This window comes from Peromyscus maniculatus, chromosome 4 (assembly GCF_049852395.1).
Source record: "Peromyscus maniculatus bairdii isolate BWxNUB_F1_BW_parent chromosome 4, HU_Pman_BW_mat_3.1, whole genome shotgun sequence".
Classification (NCBI taxonomy): Eukaryota; Metazoa; Chordata; class Mammalia; order Rodentia; family Cricetidae; genus Peromyscus; species Peromyscus maniculatus.
Window position 1 is genome coordinate 89,143,414 of NC_134855.1, and position 10,382 is coordinate 89,153,795.

Consider the following 10,382-nt stretch of genomic DNA (forward strand, 5'->3'; position numbering starts at 1 on the left):
TCTACAGAAGTACAAAATGCATCTTTGACTACTCTCCTATAAGCATAGCTGAAGACTGCTATGTTGAGACAATTTATTTTCCTTTATTCAGCAGTTTAAAACTATTAGATAGTTTATTTCAAGTTAACCAACAATAATGGCATACTTAATTCGAGTTGATTATTCATTTTGTGCTGACTATACTTTTATTATCCATAGAAAAGCTAAAAAGAAACTAATAAATTTCCACCCGTAGTTGATATCTTCCTATCTTTCTTGAGGAAAAAAAGAAATTTATATCTCATAACATTTATATTTTGCCAAGCAAAGTATGTTCACTTTATATGCTGATTCAGAATGGTTAGTACTTTTTTTTACATTATACTATCAGTTTGAAAGAAATGTAATGTGTTGAATAAATTCTGAAAATATCTTATATTCTAAGAAATTGGAGCTTTTGCTGGACTTCACAGCCAAAGTTCATAGTACACCTTGAAGTCACTTAATTTGTGACCTCTAATCTACTGTGTACTCAAACTGTTTAACCTGGATTTAAGAGAACATTGTGATAATCATCCTTACTTACCTTGCGCTTCCATGTAAACAACTTTTGTAACCTAAGCTGCAATCTCAAACTGTGTGTTTTTCCAAGCCCCTGGCCCAAATATGTGTATTACTTGCTGAAAGCAACAAATAAGAAGTGTAAAGTACCTTCCTAAAAATTAACCATAAAGGCTGAAAGCAACCATTTATGGTTATTGATTGATAATCAATGATGTTTGTTTTCTGGGTGAGTTGGGATCAGTTGGAGCCAGTGACTTAATCCCTTGTAAAACTCTGTTAAAAAATACTGTAAACTATTCCATTCCTTCGCCGTGTGATGGTTTCTCTGCTGTTCATAAATAGACAGCAAGTTCTTTTTGTTACATATGACAACAGTGTGGTGGTTTCTCTGTTGTTCATAAATAGACAGCGAGGTCTTTTGTTACATATGACAATAACATCACACACAGACAGATACCACTCATACACATAGCTCATAACACACACACACACACACACACACACACACACACACACACACACACACACACACACACACAGGGTAGACACCAAGATACAGTGACAAAGATGCTACAAGAAAGCTTTTATGCAGGCACAGAATCAGACTCAGATGACAGAGGACAAAAAACTCAGAGAACATACAATAGAGAATTCAACTCTGGACTCATTTTTGTTTAACTCTAAAATGAAATACTTTTATTTCTTTCCTTAAAACAACACTGATGCATTTTTGGCATCTCAGATCTAATCCCTAATGCTTTATAATCCGCACACTAAAGAAGATTGCATCCCCTCCTCCAGAAACCACTAGCCTCCAATAGTCTGTCTGTGAGGCCACTTCCACAATACTTGATGTTGGTGGCCCCAGCGCCGTGCAGTTCTTATGCAGATAACCACAACTGCAGTGAGTTCATGAGTGCAAGAGCTGTGCCATGTTCAGATATGCCTGTGTGTTGCACACCTCCCGATCTTCTGACTTCATTCTTTCTGCCCCCTTTTCTGCACTGCTCCCTGATGTTTGGAGAGGGATATGTGGGTGTTACATATAGGACTAAGCATTCTACAATCACTTCTTTGTAGTACTTTAGCCATCTATGGGTTTCTGTATTAACTTTCCCTGACCCGTACCTCCACCACTATTTTATCTAGTACCCACTGAGATTAATATAGATAATATATTTAAGCTTTGTTAAAGCTTACCTGAGCTTTACAATAAACATAGAACTTATTCCTTAATAAAAATAGTAATAAGGTAAATGGTAGCTTATATTCCCCTCCCAGAATACAATATTAAGTTCATTCTGTAATTCTACAAATGAAACTTTTTTCTAATTACTACAGATTTAACAATGTACAAACCTACTTTATATAATAAATTTTATTTGACCATCCTCTATTCTTGGGAAACCAGTCTATTTCCAATTAATTTATACTTTCACAAATATATAGTAATTTAAAATAATGTAAAAGAAATCCATTCTAACTTTTGCCTTCCTGTTTACTTTAAATATAGATGCATGAAATAGCATGACAGGGTCAGAGTTAAAAAGGTTTATTTTGCAATGATCCCTTTGCCCTGTGAAGTTACTGTGACTCACGGTCCCATCACTGAGGCTGAGAAGCATTTCAGTCCACATCCGCCACAGGGTTACCATAGTCTCAGGAAGTATCATAGGACTTGGAAATGGTTTCTGAAACTTTTGACCTTAAAGAAAATCTTAACCTAAAGTTTAAAAATAATTTCCAGAGTTGGAAAGATGATTCAGTGGTTAAGAAAAATTTTCTGCCCTTGAAGAGGATCAGAATATGTATTCAATGACCTCTTCTAGCTTCTCTGCATATCTGCACACATTTATCATACACACAATCACACACAGACACACACACACAGAGACACACACACAGACACACACACATAAATCTTAATGTTAGTCTATGTCTTTTCTGTAGAATGTAATCATTTAGAGACTTCTAGTCACCCAAAGATTTTTTATGAGACATTTAATAAGATTATCAGAAATCCACAGTCTCCATATTGGTCTGCATTTATGTCAACCAGCAAAAGATATGATTTTCATTACTCATTCATGTTCCAACATATTTGTAATAAATCACTTAGCATATTTAAATAAACTCATAACTATTTAATTTTTACTGTGTTCATTCCACTTTTCATTTTAATTTTAGTTTAATTAATCACAGCATATTTATATAATTTTGTGATCTCTATGGCTCAAATAGCAAATTGAATCTTCCAATAAGACCACAGAGGGCCCATTCCAGAAAATGTCATACACATATGCAGTGGTTGCATTCATTTTTTATGAAGTAATTATTACTTTATGACTTTCAGTCATTTTACCCATAGGCATGGTTGGATTTCACATTTTGTTCAATGTTTAAATATATTTAAGAAGTTTGTATTTTTCAAGTGAATGCATATATTGTATTTTATTTTCATAAATGTCATGCTTTTATTATATTTTAATTATATTGTGTATGTTTTTAAGTGACAATGATAGACTAAATATATTTCTTTACTGGACTTAAATTTCTTGAGGCAGACATATCTATGGTCTTCAAATGATTCTTTCTTTGTTACTTTCTTCCAAACATTATTGCTGGATTAAATCATCTCTACTTACCAAATGTTGTTGGACCATAGCATTTGTAGGTTTCCTTCCTTTTATTAATCTTTAATATTTCATGTATAATCTGAAGTTATTGGATTAAAGTATAGTAATTCTGTAACAATATTTTATAAATAATCGATATTTGGATTTATATAGTAGCAATTGTTTAGCAAACTAACTCATTTGTGAGTTGTGGTTGAGCTGGTGTCCAGCAATGTTAGAACCCTTGCATAACTTGTTCAAAGCTCTGTGCTCAATCTGTGGTCTGCAAAAATAATTACAATAAATAAATGAGTTAAATAGTCAATAAAATTTATTGAAGTAATATCTTAAATCACATTGTGCTTATGTCTTTCAGGGTTCTATGTGATATGCTCTAGGACTTAATTCATCAAGACTTTCAGTAGGAGAGCTAAGCAATGCTATTTGATGTTCATTGGAAACACATTACAATTAATCAGAACATGGGGGAAACAATGCAATCACTTTTCATTTTCAACATGGGAAAATATGAAGACAGGAAACCAAAAGCAGCAACAGTAGGTACACAAATTAAACAGTAGAAATTGCTTGGTAGTAAAACCTGTGAATTGGAAAACGTATGTCAAGAGCAGAAACCTGTGGTATGACTGTTTTGTGTGTCTTGGAGAATGGTGAAGATATATATTAATAGATCTGGTAGGATTACATGACAATAAGTTCATGTTTTCAGATTAACTTAAAGCTGAAAAAAGACTTGTTCATGAGTATACCATATTTGACTTTGGACATTTTACTCTGGGATCCAAAACTACCTCTACAGTTAAATAATTTAATAGTTAGTTACTAACTAAACTGTGTATCATGATGCTGAAAATACTAAACAGGACTTAATGTGCATGAGTTATATCAAATATTAAGGGTTAGCATAGGAGAATCCATCACTATACAAAATAAAAAGTATGGAGAAATGTTGTAGGCAACTTTGGGGAAAACAGATCAAGAAAATGTCAGAATGAGGGCCGGATGGTGGTGGCGCACGCCTTTAATCCCAGCACTCGGGAGGCAGAGCCAGGCAGATCTCTGTGAGTTCGAGGCCAGCCTGGGCTACCAAGTGAGTTCCAGGAAAGGCACAAAGCTACACAGAGAAACCCTGTCTTGAAAAACCAAAAAAAAAATAAAATAAAATAAAAAGAAAATGTCAGAATGAATTTAGTTGCCATTAACAGAAAGCTCTGTTTGTAACAAATCATAAAGAGTAGAGTTTCATTTTCACACATCACTAGAAGAAACCTCCATAAAGAACTGATGGCTTTGGTGAAGTTGTTCAACATGCACACTGAGTACTGGGATTGTTCAAGTTTCCACTGAGCTGCATGTAAGACATGGGCTTTGTGCATTATAGCTACTGCACTCTTAATAGCAAAAACACTAACTACACAAATAAGACTATGAGCAAAGTAACACTTTGTCCATATGAAGGTCTTTTTCCCTATTGAGAGGGAATGACTTTCAGGAAATATGCTGACTTAACATTGCATGCCCAATTTTCAATGAACAATAGAAATATCATTACATGTTAAAAAAAAGGCAGAGCTCAGGTTCCTTATGTGAGATAAGGCTATAATCATTTAAAAACTGGGGTTGGGGATCATAACATGATAGAAATCAAGTGGTAATAAGAACTTCATGAAGCCAATAAGCCAAAGGCTTAGAAATATACAAAAACAAATTAATAAAATCAGGACTGAATCCTGTAGAGATATACAGTAAAACAGTAAGTGAAAACCGATTGCTATAGAAAATATCCAGAATAGAGTTTCTCTCAAGTAACAAGGTACCTATGGCAAGTGGGGTGGTAGGACTGACTGAACAGCTAGAGTTGGTAAGGGATGGCTGACAAGAGAGAAGTGTAATTATAGGGGACACCAGTTCAGATATTTTTATTTTAAATGGGTTTATAATAGCTATAGGACACAGAAGTTGAAGGATGTTTGATTGGAGGATTTGGGGAAACCTGCAGTATATTTCAAAGTATCAAATCAGAATAGCATAGTACTGTAGTCAAAAACATGAATAAGTGTCTCAAATTACTAAATGTAAGTCCTGGACCTGACTCTATCCTTCTGCAACCCTGGGAATTGTTCGTAACATACAAATCTGGATAAAGAGTGTAGAACATATACAGGATTTTACATGGTATAGAGAATTGATGGGCTTGCTAAATATCTCTGCACAAAAAAATACATAATAAATGCTATGTATTGACATGTAAATTTTAAACTAATAATATGTTTACTTTTACAGCCACTGAATGTCGATGTTTAAGCAGAGTCATGACAAAACTGTCATGAGCTAAACATTTTAAAAATCATCTCAATGTTAGTGGGTAACCTCCACAATAAGTTGTATAGAAAAAGCAAAACATACACATGTAGGTCATGAATTATAAAAAAAACATAATAAACTACAAGAAAACAGTCATACAATTTATGCCATTGGCACAGGCATAAATTTGGATAGGATTCCAAAACTGCTCTGCAGTGAAAAAAAACTGATGAAAGAGAGGTAAATGAAAAGCTTATATAGGACAAAGCAAAAAGAAAAATAGCCAAACAGAAAGACAAACAGTGGAATGATATAAACATTCATCTGTAAGTTTTAAGAAAATCAAAATGCTAAATCCACCCCTGACAAAAGAAGCAAACCAATTTAAAAATCAATGGGCAATGAGAATGAATGTCATTTCTGAAGAAAATCAATATAGATCCCCAAATGATCTACAGAAAAATATTCACTATTGGGGATGGAGAGATGGTCCAATGGAAAAGACTATCTACTGTTTTTACATAGAACCCAAATTTAATTCCCAGCATTCACAAAGTAGCTCAAAGACTGCAGTAACTCCAGTCCCAGAGGATTCAATGTCCTCTTCTGATCACAATGTGAGTTGCAAATACATGGTGCCCATATAGATATGCAGGCAAAAAAACTCATACTCATGAAAAAGGAAATAAATATTTAAAATTCTGTGTTAAGATTGTAAGCCAGAAGAGAAATACAAATCAAAACTACAATAAAATCACAGTATCATCTATTAGAAAAGCTACTACTAAAACACAAAAGAAACTAATGTTCATTAAAACAGGGTAAAAGTTCAGGTTTATTCACTCTTGATGGGAATGTTCATGTAGCAGTTATATGGAATCATAGAAGTTTCTCAAAAAGTTATAATTGAGTTGACATATTTATCCTCTGTTTTACCATGAGTTGTATATTAAGGATATAATTTCAGCATACCAAAGAGATACATGCTTGTCCATACTTATGACTGTACTATTTATAGTAGCCTGCACATTGAAAAAAACAACATATAAATAAATATTAGCCATACGAAGAAAGGAATAATGTCATTCGCAGCACAATAGATACAAGTGCAAGGCACTGTGTTAAAGGAAATGTCAGAGAGAGAAAACATGTCCAAGTTCTTGCCATGGTGGAAAATGTTAACAAACTCAACATGACTGCATAGTGACTGATCAATAGTGGTTTGGAAATGGGCATGTGCCTGGGTAGAAAATGCTGAAAAGGTAGATCTAATACCTGTGCACCTCACCTGAATGTATTCAAACACAATGTGCCTACAAATGAATATAACTAATGCATGTCAACCAAAATATGGCAGTAATTTTACAAAAACAAATACAGATGAAATGTGATTAAATATAATTTTGAGCCTAAATCTCCATTTCACCAGTGAAACAAATGCACAAAAGAATAATTTGAAAAATAGTCCAAGAGCATACTATATGAATATTCCCTGACACTTGAAGTAATTAGACATTGAAAATATCTAGGGAAGAGTTCAGAGAACATATTTAGATATACTGCAAGGCAAATCTACTACAACAAAATGTCTGGTCCTAGAATAAAAAGGATGAACCCCGTTTGTCTCTCTATATTATATTTATGTTTGTATTTTTCATTTACTTATCCTTTTGCTATCTGACTCAGAGTTTTTTCTCTTGATTTAAAATTCAGAGAATAAAGGAGCCCCATAAGTAGAAAATATGCAATTGTAGCATTGGCTGCAATTTTTCATCATTTCCTAACATCAAGTGATTTGAAAGTGCTCACACCAATGGATCGACTAAATGACTCCATGGTTTCTGAATTTGTGCTTCTAGGACTCTCTAGTTCTTGGGAAACTAAAGTTTTTCTCATACTGACATTCTCTATGCTCTACTTAGGAATCATTCTGGGAAATCTCTTCATTGTCAATTTAGTAATTGCTGACTCTCACTTACATTCTCCTATGTACTTCCTGTTGGCCAACCTGCCTTTGAATGATGTGTGGGTTCCCTTCACCACTGTTCCCAAGATGATCTCAGATCTTCTGAAAGAATGCAAAGTAATTTCTTTCCACAGTTGCATGACTCAGATCTGTTTTATTCACATTATGGGAGGAGTGGAGATGGTGCTCCTCATAGCCATGGCATTTGACAGGTACACAGCCATCTTAAGCCTCTGCACTACTTGAGTATCATGAACCCTAAAATATGCATTTCATTTGTAATTACTGGCTGGGTCACTGGTGTGATCCATGTCCTGTTCCAGTTCTCTTTTGTGATAAACCTACCTTTTTGTGGACCTAACAAAGTAGACAGCTTTTACTGTGACTTCCCTTCCCTACAACTCGCATGCACTGATGGAGACAAGTTTGAGTTTGTTGTTGCGGCCAACAGTGGCTTCATGAGCATGGGAACCTTCTTCCTGCTTCTCCTCTCCTATGTCTTCATTTTAGTCACAGTCTGGAAGAGGTCTTCAGGGGACTTGTCAAAGGCACTTGTCACTCTGTCTGCACACATCACTCTGGTTGTTCTTTTTTTCACTCCGTGCATGTTTCTCTAAGTGTGGCCTTTCCCCACATCCTCTGTTGACAAATACCTCTTTATTGCTGACTTTGCTATCACCCCTACCCTGAATCCTGTCATCTATACATTGAGGAATAAAGATATAAGGGTAGCAATCAAAAGATTATGCAAAAGAGTTAGTTTTGACAGATATTGTTGATTAAATCTGGTGTGGGAGCTCTAAAATTGTACATCCAACTGTATATTGGAAGGTTCCACTGAGGCACATGCTAGTTAACCTTGCCAACTGCACATGTTATCTACCTCACAACATATATCCATTCCCACACAATTAATGCCTTGCTTCTCTTCCTTTGAGAAATTAGAATACATCACTATGTACTTTTTAAAAAAAGCACTATGGATAAATAAATGTGGGTTTTACTTGACTTTGTGATAATCTGAACACAATGGCAGTCTATGATGTTAAAAAAATGGGTAAATTAATGAATCATCACAATGAGAGTTTCTATATTTGAGACTAGTGTCTCTAGTTATTTGGGTTGTGTTGTCTCAAAAAGGACACAGAGTTTAGATTAGAGTGTTAATAACTTATTCGGAAGAGGTTTCAGAGTCATCAAAGGGGAAATAACACTTGGGTAGCTTCTGCTTGTCTGCCCTAAAGGTGGCCATATAGATGATGTAAGAGAGAATTGTTTCAGTTGTAAGATAAGGTGTCCAGAGTGGTTCTTCAGTTTGTAAATGCACATTATTTCTTTGACATGTCCAATCTGTCTCCTAGAAAATTTTCTATGTGCACTTTAGAAATCTAGATAAGTGGTCAAGCATAGTTAGTGATAAATACACTAAAATAAGCTAAGCATCAAGTAATTAGAAGGTATTCATCTAAAGGCTATATAACTTACAGGATTACATGTTAAGTTTTTCCACTTTAATCTTGTGGCACTAACTGATATACAGGCATGGAAAATTCTATCCTCTAAAAAATATCTGGTTCTATACTTTGTATGAGTCCCTAAAAACTACTGACTGATGGTGGCCTTTCATTCATGAGCATGGCCCAGCAAGGAAAAAGCCAGTAAAGTATTCTAAGAACCAGATTTAGATACCATCCCCTATAAACTAAAATCATCTGACTTCTACTGGGTCAATAATTGACATCTGAGTTTGAATTAAAGTTCTAGATACAGCCCAAAATAATGTCTTTATACACATATGCACCAATAAAGTGATCCACAGAGTAAAAAGAGGAACAAGGGGGAAGAAGTGTATTTCAGAAAAGGGCACTGAGACTGAATGTCTTCATTTGAAAGAATGATATTAGCTATTAACACTGCAAACAATTTAGCAGGAGTCTGAAAGAGGAGGTTTCTTCTTACTGGGGAAAACAGGATATCTGGTTGGAGGTGTTTTGTTGTTGTTGTTTTGTTTTGTTTTGTTTTTTGATTTTATTGAAAATAGATTTTTTTAATATAATATACTCAATTATAGTTTCCCTTCCTTCTACTTCTCCAAGTTCCTCTCCACCTCCCCTCCCATCAGGATCCACTCCCTTTCTGTCTCACATTAGAAAATGAACAGGCACCTAAGGGATAAGAATAAAATAAAATAAGGTAAAACAAACATGTACAAATTGGAATAGGGCAAAACCAACAGAAGAAAAAGACCCCAAGAAAAGATACAAAAAACAGATACAGATGCAGAGAACACTGATATGCACATTCAGGATTCCCATAAAAGCACAACCCTGGAAGTCACTAATATATATAAAACCTATAGGATAAAAATAAATGAATGGCCCATCCTGCCCTGGACTTCCCTTCTGGACCAGAGGTGAGTGTCCTGGCTCAGCCCGGACACCATCCCTTGGCACCCGGAACTACGGGGAATACCTGCCCAACTTGGCCCAGGTTCTGGCCACCTGGCAGGTTCCCTTCTAGCCAAAAAAGTCCCCTCGCCACATAATAATTAAACAACTAAATATACAGAATAAAGAAAGAATATTAAGAGCAGCAAAGGAAAAATGCCAAGTGACTTATAAAGGCAAACCCATCAGAATAACACCCAATTTGTCAATGGAGACTTTGAAAGCCAGTAAGACATGGACAGATATAGTGCAGACACTAAAAGACCATGGATGTCAGCCCAGACTCCCCCAAGATCCAGCTCTACCACTCTTGGGCATATACCCAAGGAATGCTCAATCATACAAGAGCACTTGCTCAGGCATGTTCATATCAGCATTGTTTGTAGTAGCCAAAACCTGGAAACTACCTAGATGCCCTTCAACTGAAGAATGGATAAGTACAAGGTGGTACATATACACAATGGAATACTACTCAGCAGAGAAAAA

The 10,382-nt window shown here is 35.2% G+C and overlaps 1 pseudogene; it reads left to right on the forward strand.

The window, feature by feature from the left end:
• The first annotated feature begins 7,296 nt into the window (after positions 1 to 7,296).
• On the forward strand, positions 7,297 to 8,228 carry LOC143272643 (olfactory receptor 4F21-like; annotated as a pseudogene).
• Positions 8,229 to 10,382: the final 2,154 nt, after the last annotated feature.